Below are 15,669 nucleotides of genomic sequence, written 5' to 3' on the forward strand. Positions count from 1 at the left end.
CATAGCTTTTTCTGAAACTCCACATTCTTCATATGATCATGCTGTCCGTTCATTATTTAGAAAATGTTTACTAAGCACTTCTTATATTCCTGGAAGACAGGTTATTGGAGATGTGTGATTTCCAGCAATATTGAGTATATGTAGGTATGCATTTAGCATAAAATTAAGTATTTTTATGTTTACAGTTCAGCATCAATTACATCCATAGTGCTTTGTGACCATCACCTCTATTTCCAACACTTTTTCATCACCCCAAACACGGTGTATCCATTAAGCCATAACCCCACTCAAGTAGTATTTTATTTGTTCAGAATCTACTAGGTAAGAGGCTAGAGGGAATACAGAGATAAAATGAGATGCTGTTCTTGTTTTCAGGGAGCTTTGTTCATACTCTACAAATAGCCAGTCTAGGGAAGAATATCTAAAGGTCATAAGAGGTGCGTAGCATGGTACTTTAGAGGGGAGGGCCGGGGAGGGAGAGGATCATAGAAGAAGGAGCATTTCTCCTGGACCTTTAAATATTTTATTTATTCATTCATGAGAGACTCAGAGAGAAAGGCAGGGACATAGGCAGAGGGAGAAGCAGGCTCCCTGCAGTAAGCCCCATGTGAGACTCGATCCCAGGACCCCGGGATCACGACCTGAGCTGAAGGCAGATGCTCAACCGCTGAGCCACCAGGAGCCCCCTCTCCTGGACCTTTAAAAGCAATTCTTGGTTAGCTCTCTGTAGGAGGAGAGGGTAAAGAACTATCAAACTTGGTTGTCCTTTTTTAAACAGTGTGAATTCCATAGCTTTACCTTTTTTTTTCTTCTAACATTTTTTTAAAGTTTAATTTAAAAAAAGTTTAATTTGGGATCCCTGGGTGGCGCAGCGGTTTGGCGCCTGCCTTTGGCCCAGGGCGCGATCCTGGAGACCCGGGATCGAATCCCACGTCGGGCTCCCGGTGCATGGAGCCTGCTTCTCCCTCTGCCTGTGTCTCTGCCTCATTCTCTCTCTCTCTCTGTGACTATCACAAATAAATAAAAATCTTTTAAAAAATAAAAAAATAAAAATAAAAAAAGTTTAATTTTTTCCACTAGTTTACATACTTCAAAAATCAAAATAATACAAAAAGACATTCACTGAGGGGCATCTAGGTGGCTCTCTCGCTCCCAAAAATCTTTCTTTCTTCCAATGATTTTATTTATTTGAGAGAAAGATCATGAGTGGGAGACGGGGGCAGAGGCAGAAGGTGAAGCACACTCCCCACCCAGCAAGGAGCCTGGCACGGGCTCCATCCCAGGACCCTAAGATCATGACCTGAGTGGAGGGCCAAAGCCCAATCAACTGAGCCACCCAGGCACCTCTAAATAAAATATTTTTAAAAAAGGGCAGCCCGGGTGGCTCAGCGGTTTAGCGCCGCCTTCAGCCTAGGGCCTGGAGACCCGAGATCGAGCCCCGCGTCAGGCTCCCTGCATGGAGCCTGCTTCTCCCTCTGCTTGTGTCTTTGCCTCTCTTTCTGTTTGTGTGTCTCTCATGAATGAATAAATCTTGGAAAAAAAAAAAAAAAAGATGTTCATTGAGAAATCTCACTCCCATCCCTATCCCCTCCTCTCGAAATAATTATTTACTAGTTTTTTAGAACTCTCTAATTGTTTTTAATGCAAAAATGAACAAATTTTCCATTACCCAAAATATAGCATTTAGCACATACAGTCTTTAATATGTCCCCTTACCTTGTGACAGGTAAACCTGGTTAGCAATATCTGGATGTGCATGATTTCTCCTGTCACATCTGTCAGGTCTCTTGTTTTGGGCCTTAACCATCTACCCTAGACTTCCCCAGTTAACCTCAACAGGGTTCATTTATCTTATATACTGAACTTCATTCAGATGCCGGGGTTGAGGCCAAAACCAGTCTCTGACAAATTCAGCCAGCAGATACCTTAGAACTTAACACGTTCTTGGTGCATTGCTAGACTCAGTGGATACAGTGGTGATCCAGAAAGTTCACACTGATTAAATAATTACAGAATTTAAAAAAAAATTAATTACAGAATTATAGCTGTGATAATGGCTGCAAATAAAGGACATTGCTGTAAGAGCAAGTAACCCGAGGACCTGCCCCCCATGTTGGTGTGTGGGAGTGTGTGCATGAGTTGGGGGAGGGCATTTGTGGCATGGCACAGCATGACGCCAGGGCGGGAGTTAGGAGCCAAATCTGCAGATAAGGGACCACGTGACCTGGAAAACTCGGTTTCTCAATATGACTGCAGTGGCTTCTCCTCCCTCCTTCCCCACTCGTATGTCCTGGACCCCTTGAGTTTTATTGACCTTTACCCATTTTTAACGACTTTGGATTTCAAGAATAAATTTTTCTAAAGTCAAGTCTCTATCCACCCCAAGCTGTTCCTAGTATTAAACATAACACATTTCCCAATCAGGGTTTGTCTGTTTGTTTGTTTGTTTATTATTATTATTAACTACTTCAGGAGCTAACAGAGCAGAAAGTCACATCTTCCCACTGGAAGTGGGGATGAATACTTAACTGTGAGTCAAACAAGCGCTTTGTACTGTTCTTTCCCTTCCCACATACTCCTGGGAGGGAGATGCTGTTCCTCTTCCCGCTAACCGGCGGGGAAAGGGCTCCACACAGGACCACAGCTAGTGAGCAGCCGCCTGGAGTTGAGGCACTATGAAGCTGGCTGTAATTTTAGGAGGAGCCTTAGTCTGAAACGCTCTTCACTCCAGCCACTAAATATATTTTAAAGCAATAAAGTTTTGGTGGATAAGCAGGAAAAACTAGTTTTAATAATCCTACCTCAAAAAGCCTTTAATCCTTTCATCTGAAATACCTGGAGCAGCACCTTCTCTTTGAACCCACTGCTATCTCTATGGCAATTGGAAATCAGGAATTTCCTGAAAGAGACAAGCCAAGCGCCTAATATTCATGAAGTACCTACGAAGTATAAGGCCCTGTGGTTGTGCCCACTGCCCCTATTCTTAGAAACTGTAAGTTCAGCAAGATGGAATTCCTTCACCGTCAGCAGAGAGCCTAGGGAAGAGGAACACTCACCAGAAATCAGCTTGGTACCCCGGTCTGAGGCATTGCACTGAGGTAGATTTCCCCTTCTCTGCCTGCTGCCTGCTGCCTGCTGAATGACCTTGCTCTTGAGTGTAAGTTCTTCCCAGTAATTGTCATAATGTAGACCTGGAAGGATCCTCAGCACCTTTTTGTGCAGTTGGGGAAATTGAGACCCAAAACATGGCTGTTCCATAACCATAGAGCAAGTTGTGGCAAAGTCAGGACAAATCTCAGCTTCCCTCTGTTAACTACTACTAAATACCTCATTCCAAATCTCATTTGAGAACTGGGAAGGACCATGGAGACCAGCTCTGGGCTATTTGTTCAGCCTGGAGGGAGGATGAGGAGTGCCATTTTGTACCATCTGGCCTCAGCTAATCCCCAGACAAGCAGAGCCCTTTGGTCCAGGTGCTCAGAGTCTCCAGGCCACAGCAGTGCTATCTAAATGGCTCTGGTAATTAATTCCAACACTCAGCAAGCTATTTAGGTCCGTCTACCTCTGTCAGTAAAAAATTTTTGCCCCAGTTTTATTGAGATAAAGTTGACATATAAAGTAAAAATCCTGACTAGGCTTTACACTTCTTGTAGCTCAGGCAATGCTGTTTTCAAGACGGTAGGAAATACTTTGAAAATCAGAGAGCTGGATTCTTCGTCTTTAAAATATTTTGCTTGGGGCATCTGGGTGGCTCAGTCGGTTACATGTCTGCCTTAGGCTCGGGTCATGATCCCAGGGTCCTGGGATTGAGCCCTGAGTTGGGCTCCCTGCTCAGTGGGGAGTCTACTTGTCCCTCTCCCACTGCTATGCTCCCCCTACCCCCTGCCCATACCCTCGCTCTTTTTTTTTTTTCGCTCTCTTGCTCTCTCTCTCAAATAAATAAAACATTCTTAAAAGCCCACAAAATATATTGCTTGATTTTTAGAGCTAAGTAGGGAAACAGTTCATTTATAGTCTAGGTCCATGGTTTGTTCCTTTGTAACTGTCAGTAACTGTATTCTTAGCCTCAGTTCCTACAAAGTGTTTTTTCTGCTTAAGATACTACATTAAAAACGACAGAAAACACTAGAAGGCAAGCTTGTAACCTGTCTATATATCCCCAACATCTAGAAAGTCAAATACTTGTTGAAATAATTACACAAAAGCATAGAAGCTAAGTGGGTCTCTACATAAAGATGTTTTAAAATCATCAAATAAGGGGCAGCCCGGGTGGCTCAGTGGTTTAGCGCCGCCTTCAGCCCAGGGCCTGATCCTGGAGACCCGGGATCGAGTCCCACATCGGGCTCCCTGCGTGGAGCCTGATTCTCCCTCTGCCTGTGTCTCTCTGCCTCTCCTTCTCTCTGTGTCCCTCATGAATAAATAAATAAAATCTTTTTTAAAATATCATTAAATAACCAGGATGACGAAATCTTGAGATAGTAGCCACAGGAAGGAATTTCATTATTTGATCATCACCTGCTTGGGCAGTTAGGGCCATTTTCTAAAAAGATAGCTAACTGGTCATTTGTCAAGCTATTCTGAATATGTACAAAGGAAGCTGCATGGTTGTATCAGTTAGGATAAAAGGCTAAGCTGCTATAACAAAGAGGCTCAACAATAAAGTGGCTTAAGGGACAAAGAACTTTGTTTCTTTTCTCACATAGCAACTTTGAGGGGGAGTTAACATTTCTGAAGCCAGTGGTCCAGGTCTGCGGGACAGCTGTGCTCCAAGCAGCCACTCAGAGACATGGGTTCCTAATATCATGTTGCTTTTCCACAATCCAGGGGACACTGTCATTTTATCACCTGCATGAACGAGGCTGGATCACCGCTGGTTCCAGCCAAGGGGAAGGGGAACCGGCACCCAGAAGGCAGCCCGCAGTGGCGTCCCTACTTCATGCTTCTCATTGGCAAGAACTTAGTCCTGTGGCCGTCCACACCTACCTGCAAAGGAGGCTGAGAAATGTAGGCAAGTCACAGACCAAGATAAAATGGGAGAACGGATTTTGGTGGGCACTTTGCCGCCTCCACTAAACACTTGTGTCATGGAAAGGAGCACTGGACTCCAGGCTGCTGTAACTAATTAGCTCTGATATCTCGCTGGGGGCAAATCTATATCCCCATCTGTGAAATCAGTGAGCTGTATGAGCTGACTGCTGAAATATTTCAAAAAGTAAAGCTGGACAAGATCTTGGCTGGAAAGATTTTTATTTTTTTTTAAGATTTTGTTTATTCATGAGGACACAGAGAGAAGCAGAGACACAGGCAGAGGGAGAAAGCAGGTTCCCTGTGGGGAGCCTGATGTGGGACTCGATCCCAGACCCTGGGATCATGGCCTGAGGCAAAGGCAGATGCTCAACCACTGAGCCACCCAGGCATCCCAGGCTGGCAAGGTTTTTAAAGATAGGTTAAAAAGAATATTAGAAGGCATAGAGACTGAAGGAGGCTTGGGGCCAGGGGCTAACCCCCTAAAGATGGTGGGGAGGGATGATGGGTATTTTGGTGGCCTTGTGGAATAACTGGGCTAGGGGCTGGGACCACTTACCTGCACACTTTTTTGTGTGGAAAAAAACAACATCTGCTCTTTGTACTTGCAGCTGAACACTTTCCTATCTAGCACACTTCCTTGGTGACCTTGAGAAAATTGCTCAAGCGTCCTGAGTTTCCTCATATATAAAATGGAGTTATTGCCTCCATTCTGGGGAACATTGTAAGGATTAAATGAGGTCCTTTGGAAAACAGCATAGTTGTTGCCATTTACTGGCAAGGCAGTGCCCCGTAAATGATAGGTATAAATTGGATTTATTTGCTTCATTGTGGAAAAACTGTTAATGCCACCGAAGTGTTGGTTTATGGTGTAGTGTCAGTTCCCAGAAGTTATCAGGTCAAGCTCTGACTTAAAACTGATTAGTTTGGTTGTCCACAGTGCTAATGGCTAAAAAGAATGCCTCCTGCATTATCTACCACCTATTAGATGTTATTGTTTTTTTTTTAATTTAAAAACATTGTTTTAAAGATTTTATTTATTTATTCATGAGAGACAGAGAGAGAGAGAGAGGCAGAGACACAGGCAGAGGGAGAAGCAGGCTCCATGCAGGGATCCCGATGTGGGACTGGATCCCGGGACTCTAGGATCACGCCCTGGGCCGAAGGCAGGTGCTCAACCACTGAGCCACCCAGGTGTCTCCCCCCCAAAAATTTTAAAGTAAACTTTACACCCAATGTGGGGCTCAAATTCATGACCCTGAGATCAAGAGTCTAATGCTCCATCAAATGAACCAGCCAGGACCCCTATTGTTTTTTAATGCATATGATTTCTTCATGGTTTAGTTCATTTCCTTAAACTGTGTTTGTTCTTCACCTGAAATGTTTTCTGCTACTTTTTACCCAGTGAAGCCCTATACATCCTTAAAGGCCCAAATTTTATGTCCTCTCCTTAAACAAAGGCTCACTGGCACCTCTTAGAGGCTTGGTGTCTCCTCCTGTGTGTTCCTGTAGCAGTTTTGTTGTTTTGTTTTTTTAAGTAATCTCTGGCCAACATGGGGCTTGAACTCGCAACCCCAAGATGAAGTCTCACATTGAGCCAGCTACGTGCCCCTCCACAGTGGTTTTATATGAAACATTAGGATATACTTATTATATAGCAGTATGTGCCAGAGTGGTCTTAAGTACTTTACATGTAATAACTGATTTAGTTCTCACAACAGCTCTGTGAGGTAATATCATCATTATCCCTATTTTTCAACTGAGGAAACTGAATAGAATGAAGTGATTTTCCTTAGGCAAGCTGGGGTTTGAAACTAAGCAGGTGCCTCCAAAGTCTGTGTGTGTGTTTAATGTTTTTGTTTTTTGTTTTTAAGATTATATTTATTTATTTGACAGAGAGAGAGAGAGAGAGAGAGAGAGAGAGAACAAGCAGGGAGGATTGGGAAAGGGAAAAACAAACTCTGCTGAACAGGGAGCTCTATACAGGGTTCTATCCCAGGACCCTGGGATCATGACCTGAGCCAAAGGCAGATGCTTAACTAACTGAGCCACCCAGGCACCCACAGGTTTTTTAAATGTACAAATTATTTACATCCCAACTACTTATAAGAAGGAATCAAGAAAAAGAAAAAGAAAAAAAGATTCCCGAAGATCTAACCCTTCTAAGATATTTATTTTAGTTAAGACTAATGGTTACCAATAAGCTAAACTCTGGGGCACTTGGGTGGCTCAGTTTGTTAAGCAACCAACTCTTGATTTCAGCTCAGGTCTTGATCTCAGGGTCATGAGATTGAGCCCCACCTTGGGGCATGCAGCATGGAGCCTACTTTAAAAAAATGAAATAAGCCAAACTAATGGATGCGAAAAGGTGAATTTATGATAGGATTACTTGGGTGTCTCACCAGTATCAAGGACAGAAAAGCCCCAGGTGTAACCAATACTACCTAATCTGATGCTGTGGTGACTCCTGTCTCTTCTCTCCTTGCAAGCAGACTTTTTCTACATGGTGGGAGATAAGGCTGCTTTATCTCTTAGAGCTCTTACATCGGAGAGGTTATGCTGATTCTTTCTCTAAGTTCAAAAGTGCTGGGACATATTACACCCATCAGGATGACTCCTATCAAAAATCAGGAAATAACACATTGGTGAGGATGTGGAGAAATTGAAACCCTTGTGCATTGTTGATGGGAATGCAAAATGGTATAGCTGCTATTGAAAACAGTATGGTGGCAGTTCCTCAAGAAATTTAAAAAATGGAATCACCTAATGATCCAAGAATTCCACTTCTGGGTATGTATCCAAAAGAACTGAAAGCAGGGTCTTGAAGAGATTTTCGTACACCCATGTTCATAGCAGCCTTATTCACAGTCACCAAAAAAAATGGAAATAACCCTCAAATGTCCCTGGACAGATGAATGGATAAAACAAATGTGGTATATACATACAATGGAATATTATTCAGCCTTAAAAAGGAAGGAAATTCTTTTTTTTAATGTTTTATTTAAATTCAATTGGCCAACATATAGTATAACACCCAGTGGGAAGGACATTCTGACACATGGTCCAACATGGATGAACCTTGAGGATATTAAGCTAAATAAAATAAGCCAGTCACCGAAGGACAAATAGCGTGTGATTCCACTTATATGAGGGATCTAAAGTAGTCAAATTAATAGAGATAGAAAGTAGAATGGATTGCCAAAGCCTGGAGATCAGAGGAAATGGGGAGTTGTTTAATGAGTATAGAGTTGCAAGTTTGCAAGAGGAAAAGGTTCTGGAGATTGGGTTGTGCAACAGTGTGAAATATCCAACTTCAATTTCAATATATACTTGAAAATGATTGAAGATCATAGATTTTAGGGGTGCCTAGGTGGCTCAGTCAGTTAAGCGCCCTACTCTTGGTTTTGGCTCAGGTCATGATCTCTGAGTCTTGGGGTCAAGCCCCACATAGGGTTCTATGCTCATTGGGGAATCTGCTTGAGATTCTGTCTCTCCCTCTGCCCCTCCCCCTGCTCTCTCTCCCTAATAAAGTGTTTTTAAAAAATTATAGATTTTATGTTATGTATATTTTACCACAATTTTAAAAAAGAGTCCCAGGAAAGGGATTCATTAGCTTAGATTGGATCTGGTGCTTATCCTGAGGCCCATTGATCAACCAGGCTAGGGACAGAGTTTTGAAAGAGTAGGGCAGTTCCCATGGAAACCAAATGGATGGAGCAGAGGTGAAGCAATTCCCAGAAGTAGGGTGTGTGAGTTGGAAGGGCAGGGCAAGTGGACAGACAAGCAGTGGGTATCCACTGCGGAGTTCCTGCCTTCTAGTCAGCAGGACAGTTGTTTTTGTAGAGCAAGGGTGATAAGTGCTAACTCCACTGGGGAGCACTTGCCATCATATTTATCATTGGACATGCCATAGTCACTCCTGACATATTTATAGCTTAGTACAGTTTTTTTTTTTAAGATTTTATTTATTATTCATGAGAGACACACAGAGAGAAGCAAAGACACAGGCAGAGGGAGAAGCAGGCTCCTTGCTGGGAACCCGATTCAGGACTCGATCTCAGGACCCCGGGATCATGACCTGAGCCAAAGGCAGACGTGCAGCCACTGAGCCACCCGGGTGCCTCAACTTAGTACAGTTTTAACAAAGTTACATATCTCCTTAGTCCTTGCCAAAAATCTCTCAAGAAGGTTCTACAAACGAGGCAACAGACTCACACTATTTAAGTGACTTAACGTAGAGTTGAGGTCAGTTCATTTGTGAGCAACTAAAGGCAATCTGAATTAATTTAGATATAAAGAAAGATTTATTGGCTCATGGAACCCAAGGACAAGTTGAACAGCTGAGTCCCTCTGAAGTAGGGTAAGCAGCGGGGTAAGCAGGTAAGATATAGTTGGGCATCGGGAGCATCTGCCATCAGGGACCCCACATGACCAGCACCGTCTCTGCCCCTTTCTCTTCTGTGCATACTGACTTCACTTTTTTCTCCATGCAAACAACTTTTCTTCAAATGGTCACTGGAAGCTTCACATCTCCCATCTTCTAGCTTTGTCCCCTTGCAACGAAGTACACCTGACTCGCAAGCTTAAAAATCCCAAGGAAGGACTCCTGGTAGCACTGGATCCTGTTGTTCCCACAGCATGAAGCAGGAGAACCAGTCACCTAGGAACACGGCAACCCCCTGTGGAACTACGTGACTAGTGGGGTGCCTCATGGGCTCAGTCGGTGGAGGACGGGACTCTTGATCTTGGGGTTGTAAGTTTGAGCCCCATGTTGGGTGTAGAGGTTATTAAAAATAAACTCTTTAAAAAAAGAACAATGTGATTAGAAAGAATGGGACAATGGGGAAAACACTTTTTAAGAGGGTGGCTGTGGGATTGATGCTGATAGACCAAACAATGGGTGTCCCCCACTGAGCCTCAGAGCAAGCAAGTGCATATTAGGGGACCCCAGGCCTGAATGGGCAATAGCCTCAGTGGCACTCGCTAACTACTCAGTACTTCCCCCACACAAGGAAGGGCCTATCTTTGCAGGTCCTGGGGCCAATGCATTCTCAGGTGTGAGGCTGCATCAGCCTCTGAGTCACCAGACTTGGGGTGATGGGCCACCTGATGTAAGATTTAAAGGAAACCATTTAGGCCGATGCCTCCCACCTGAGCTTCCTCGTTAGTACCAGGGGATTGAGGGAGAAAAGACCTTCATATAACTTATTTTTGTGGATTCAGAAACACCTCTGAGTCCTCCTAGAAGCACACGATGAAGTAGAGTTGCATGAAAACCAGTATTTCTTAGCAGCTGGAAGGGCCAGCCCACCCTCTCCAACCTTTCACAGAATCTTCACATGCTTTTAGAATCTACCTTTTCTTTCTTTTCTTTTTTTTTTTTTTAAGATTTTGTTTATTTATTCATGAGAGACACAAAGAGAGAGAGGAAGAGACAGAGGGAGAAGCATGCTCCCCATGGGGAGCCCAATGTGGGACTTGATCGCAGGACCCCGGGATCACGCCCTGAGCCTGAGCCACCCAGGCGTCCCTAGAAACTACCTTCTTGCTACTGACACTCATAACTTTCGATGGTTTTAAATGTCAGCATGTAAAGGATGCACAGAATTCAACAATCATCTGGTTCGGTTGTTTTCAAACTAGCTGTGGCTATGGATCCTTCCTCCCACCGCCCAAGTAAAACCTTACCCAAACTCCTAATACACAATCTAGATATAAGCAGAGTGGCTTGGAGTCTTGGCGGCTCACAGGGACCTCTGGACCCTCTGATTCTGGTCTCTCCCCCTGCAGAACACACTCTGAAAATCACTGATCTAGATTAGCCATCTTATTTTGCAGATGGAGAAATTAAGGCCCAGAAAGGTTAAGTGGGTCACCCACAAGAGCACCAACAGTTAGCAGAGCTGACTGGCATCCACAGGGGAGAGCTCTGTTCTTGTCTCATTGAGTCAAAGAATGAAGAATGAATCTCCTGGACGACAGAGAGTGAGCAAAGCAATAGAAGTTTATCAAGCAGAGATACAGAGAAAGCTCTCAAAAGTGAGAGGGGTCCCTATGGGTTTGCCACTGGGCATTTTATGGTCTTTTATAGGAAACTGACCAGGGAACTTGGTAAATTTCTTGTCAATATCAAAGTAGATTTATAAATATCATATCTCTATTTAGAACAAACCTGGTGGACTCCTAAGAAACAATATGTGTCTCTTTTTTTTTAAAGATTTTATTTATTTATTCATGAGAGAGAGAGAGAGAGAAAGAGAGAGAGGCAGAGACACAGGCAGAGGGAAAAGCAGGCTCCACGCAGGGAGCTGGATGTGGGACTCGATCCTGGGTCTCCAGGATCAGGCCCTGGGCTGAAGGCAGCGCTAAATCGCTGAGCCAGCCGGACTGCCCAAGATGTGTCTTTATAAATATCCTGAGCACAAACAAGGCCTTCCCTTCTCCCAGGTTAGTATCTCCTCCATAACGTTTCTTTATATCTGGGATTTCTGTGATTACTTAGTAGCCATTAAAGGGGGATACTCCCTAACATTTTGGAGCTAGTGAGCCAGGTTTATTTTTCTGATTTTACTGTCTTATCTCTGTTTTCTTGGGATGGGTAGGAGCCTGACTCTGGGACTTCCCCTTACCTCTTTCTGCCTACCCCGTCGGCCCCTAACTCGTTCCTACATCAGCATCCCAGTCTCCTTGCTTAGGAGTCGGACTCTTTCCACTGAATCATGCTGCTTCTAGCTATTTCATGACAGCTCTCCAATGGAAGTACTTGTATTTTTCTTCAGGTGCACAATACTTTCTTCAGGGGCAGGAACTGGTCTGACACGAAGGCAAGTAGAGGACTTTGGGACCCTAATCTAACAAATAGATAAGAGCTTTATAATTAGGAACTTTTGTTTGTTAGTTGGTTCAACAGACTTACTGAGTGCTTACTAATTACTGTTCCAGGTGCTAGAGATGTATCAGTGGATGAGATAATTCCTATCTTCAGAGAGTTCGAGTCTCCCGTGCTGTTTCCAAGGATGCGCTAAATACTATTCTAGAGAGGTTCAGGAAACACACACGATTGTACCTGACCTGGTTCAGGGGCATCTGGGAAGGCTTTCTGAGGAAATGGCATCTAAGAAAACACCAGGAAAGTCATGGGAGTGAGCCAGGTGGGGGAGAAGGGCCTGTAAACCTTTCACCCCAAGATAACAACATCATGTGTGTTCACTGGAGAGATGATGCTGGTGCAATTCAGAGAATGAATTGGTTGGAGACAGCCAAGAGGCAGGGGGATGGTAAAGTGGGTTGAATTCATAGGACTTGATGGCTGCTTAAGCATCAATAGTGAAGGATGGGAAGGGGCCAGGGAGGAGGCTTTCTCACCCAAGCAATTGATTGATGGTGGTTCCTTTGGCTGAGATGGAGTGTTCTGGTGGTGCTTGGTGGCTCAGTCGGTTAGGCATCTGCCTTGGGCTCAGGTCATGATCTGGGGGTCTTGGGATTGAGCTGCTTGGCAGAGAGACTGCTTCTCCCTCCCCCTCTGTTGCCCCACCCCCCTTGTGATCTCTCTCTCAAACAAAATCTTAAAAAAAAAAAAAAATGGAGTGCACTGGTGCACTGGAGGACGAGCAGGATTGGGCCCTGGGCAGAGTTCACTTTGGGACTTGAGATTGAAGTGTCTACGGAGAAGCCTAATGGAAAGTAGTAAGGAACTGGATATTCAGGTTGAGCCCAGTGAGAATTCTGGGCTGGAGATAGAGATCTCTAAGTCATCAGTGTGGATAGTATTTGAAGCTGTGGAACATGAAGCCACTGGGTGCGTAGTGAGAAGGGAAAGGTCTAGAACAGAGCTTGTGGGACACGGACAATTGGGAGAGGGGAGCTTGTATCAGGAAGGGAGGCATCGCAAGAGCAAGGAGAAACCAGGAGGCTGGGATCCCAGAGGCCGAGTAGAAAGAGCCGAGAGAGGGGAGCAGTCAGCAGGCAAGAATGTGTAGAGAAGCCGTGTCTGATAAGGAATAAGAAGTATTCAGCGGTTTTTAAGTGATGAGGACATCGTGGTAACCTTGGTAAGAGAAGACTCAGCCGATGGTTAGAACGTGGAAGCCACATCTCAGTGCTTTGAAGAGTGAGTGGGAGGAGAGTGGCCGTCGTGAGGGTGGTCTGCTGCTTAAGTAGTGAATGGAAGGAGAGAGGGTGGCTGCTGGAGGTTGAAGGGTTGAAGGAAATTGTTTTCCTTTATTGCTGAGAGACTTTTGCATGCTTAAATGCTACTTGAAAGGGATTAGCAGTTCCAAGTACTAGAAAAGGTTTCCTCCCTTTTTGAAAGATTGGGGACAGGGGTTGGGGTGGGGACACCTGGCTGGCTCATTCCATAGAGTGTGCAATTCTTGATCTCAGGATCACGAGTTTGAACCCCACCCTGGGTGTAGAGATTACTTCAAAAAATAAAATCTCAAAATAAGTAAGTAAATAAATAAATAAGTAAAATAGATTTGGAGGAATGTCGGTACCGATACAACAGAGCTCCTTCTTGATGCTCTCTACAGCTGCAGGTAGGGTAACCTACTGGGCCGGTGTGTCTGGGACTTTCCTGGTGTTACCACTGAAGGCCCCGTGTCCTGGAAAAATGCCTCAATCTAGGCAAACCAGGATGCTTCATAAGGATAAATAAGAAATATTCTGGGGCACCTGGGTGGCTCAGCTGATTAAGCATCTGCCTTCTGCTCAGGTGGTGATCCTGGGGTCCTGGGAACAAGCCCCACGTCTGACTCCTTGCTCAGTGGAGAGCCTGTTTCTTCCTCTCCCACTGCCTCTCCCCCTACTGGTACTTGCTCATTCTCTCTCTCTCTCTCTCCAATAAATAATGTATTTTTAAAAAAGAAATATCCTGCAGTTGCAGAGAGAGTGATCTATCATTTCTCTGAAGATTTAGAAGAGCTACCTACCTTAGAAAAAGACCTGTTGCAAGGAACAGAAGGTCAGAAGGTAGGTAGGTAGTACCTGACTGGTATTTCAGTCAGAAAGTCCACCATGAACTTAGAAATAGTGATCCTGCAAGTGGAATAATCTGAGATAAGGAAGGAGGAGATTAACACTGGCTCTTGAACTAAAAATCTCACAGAAGCAACACACACCAGGTTGAGCACAGTAGGTCTACTAAATCCCAGAAACAGACTTCAGATGATCTCCGAGAACACGGACAAAACTGATGAAGATAGGAAAATAAAAGATGAGATCCGGAGGGCAGAACAATTAAAGATGAATTTTAAGAATTCAAATGATTGGACTAATGATTAATAATGAATAAAATAAATGAGGACGTGCCGAGTGCTAATTTCTGTGACAAGCACTTTGTAAGCCTTTCACGCATGTGAACAAATTCACTCTTCAACACCATGGGGACTATCATCCTCCTCATTATGCATATGGGGACCCTGGTGCCCCGGTAGGTTCAACCGCTGGTGCAAGTTTACACGGGGAGGAAGTGAGGCCGTCCAGCTTCAGAGCCTTCACTCCGAAGTGCTGAGCTACAAGCCCACAAGGCAGATCACTGAAACCAAATAATTCAGGATTTTTTTTGCTGCTGGGAAAAATATCAAAGAGCAAGACAGAGCAGATCCCTGCTCAACTAGAGCTTATGTTCTGAAGAGAGAAGAAAATATGCTAGTAAACAATTAGGAGAATGTCAACAAGTATTAACTCCTATGAAGAAAAAACTGAAACACTAGGTAGAGAGTCACCAGTTACATGTGCATTGAGGTAGGTGTTACTACTTTAGGTGAGGTGACCAGGGAAGACCCTCTGAAGAGAGGACATCACTTGAGTCCAGTATGATGTGGAGTCAGCAATGGAGCAAGAGGGAGCAGCAAGTGCAAAGGTCCTGAGGTAGAACTGGATTTGGCATATTCTAAGACTAGCAAAAAGGCCAGTGTATCGTACCTATAGCACAGTGGATGAGTGGGACATGTGTAGAAGAGAGAGAGATGGCCAAGGGCTAGATCAGGGAAGGCCACGGTACAGATTTGGGATTTTATTTTAATTGCAACTGTAGGAATCAAAGAGGGTTTTTGCTATGGTGGTGGTGTTTCCGGTTTGGGGGTTTTGTATGTGGGGTTTTTGGCCTATTTTTAGCAGAGGAAGAATATAGCCTGATGCACATGATAAAAGATTAGTTTGGCTGCTCTGTGGAGGACGGGCTGTAAGGTGATAAGAATGTGGAATGAGGAAGCAGGAAAAAGTTTAACCGGATGTTCTGGCTGGAAGCAGGGCCTGGAGGTCAGAAGTTTTGGGTATGTTAATGGTTAATGCTAGCTGTCTCTCTGCCCTGGGGTATCCCCTCCCCAATTTATCTAATCACATTCACTAACTTAGAGATGAAGGATCCTCCTGTGGAAAAAAAGATCAGAAACCTCCAAACCCCCTTAACCAGCAGCAACAGCCCAGTGGAGGTCCCTAAGCTGGGCCAATCAGACTCCTGAGAATTTCAAACCGCAACTCGGTCTCTGCCGGGTACCCTTGGACACGGAAATGTAATGTTTGGGCACATACACAAAATCAATATTTGTTGTGTGAACGGGTACATGGCCAAAAAGATCTGCAGAGAAGGAGAGAAGATGCAGGTGTAGGAGGGAAGCCCAGCGAGGAGAGGGAAGTCCCTTC

This window comes from Canis lupus, chromosome 13 (genome assembly GCF_048164855.1).
Source record: "Canis lupus baileyi chromosome 13, mCanLup2.hap1, whole genome shotgun sequence".
Lineage (NCBI taxonomy): Eukaryota > Metazoa > Chordata > Mammalia > Carnivora > Canidae > Canis > Canis lupus.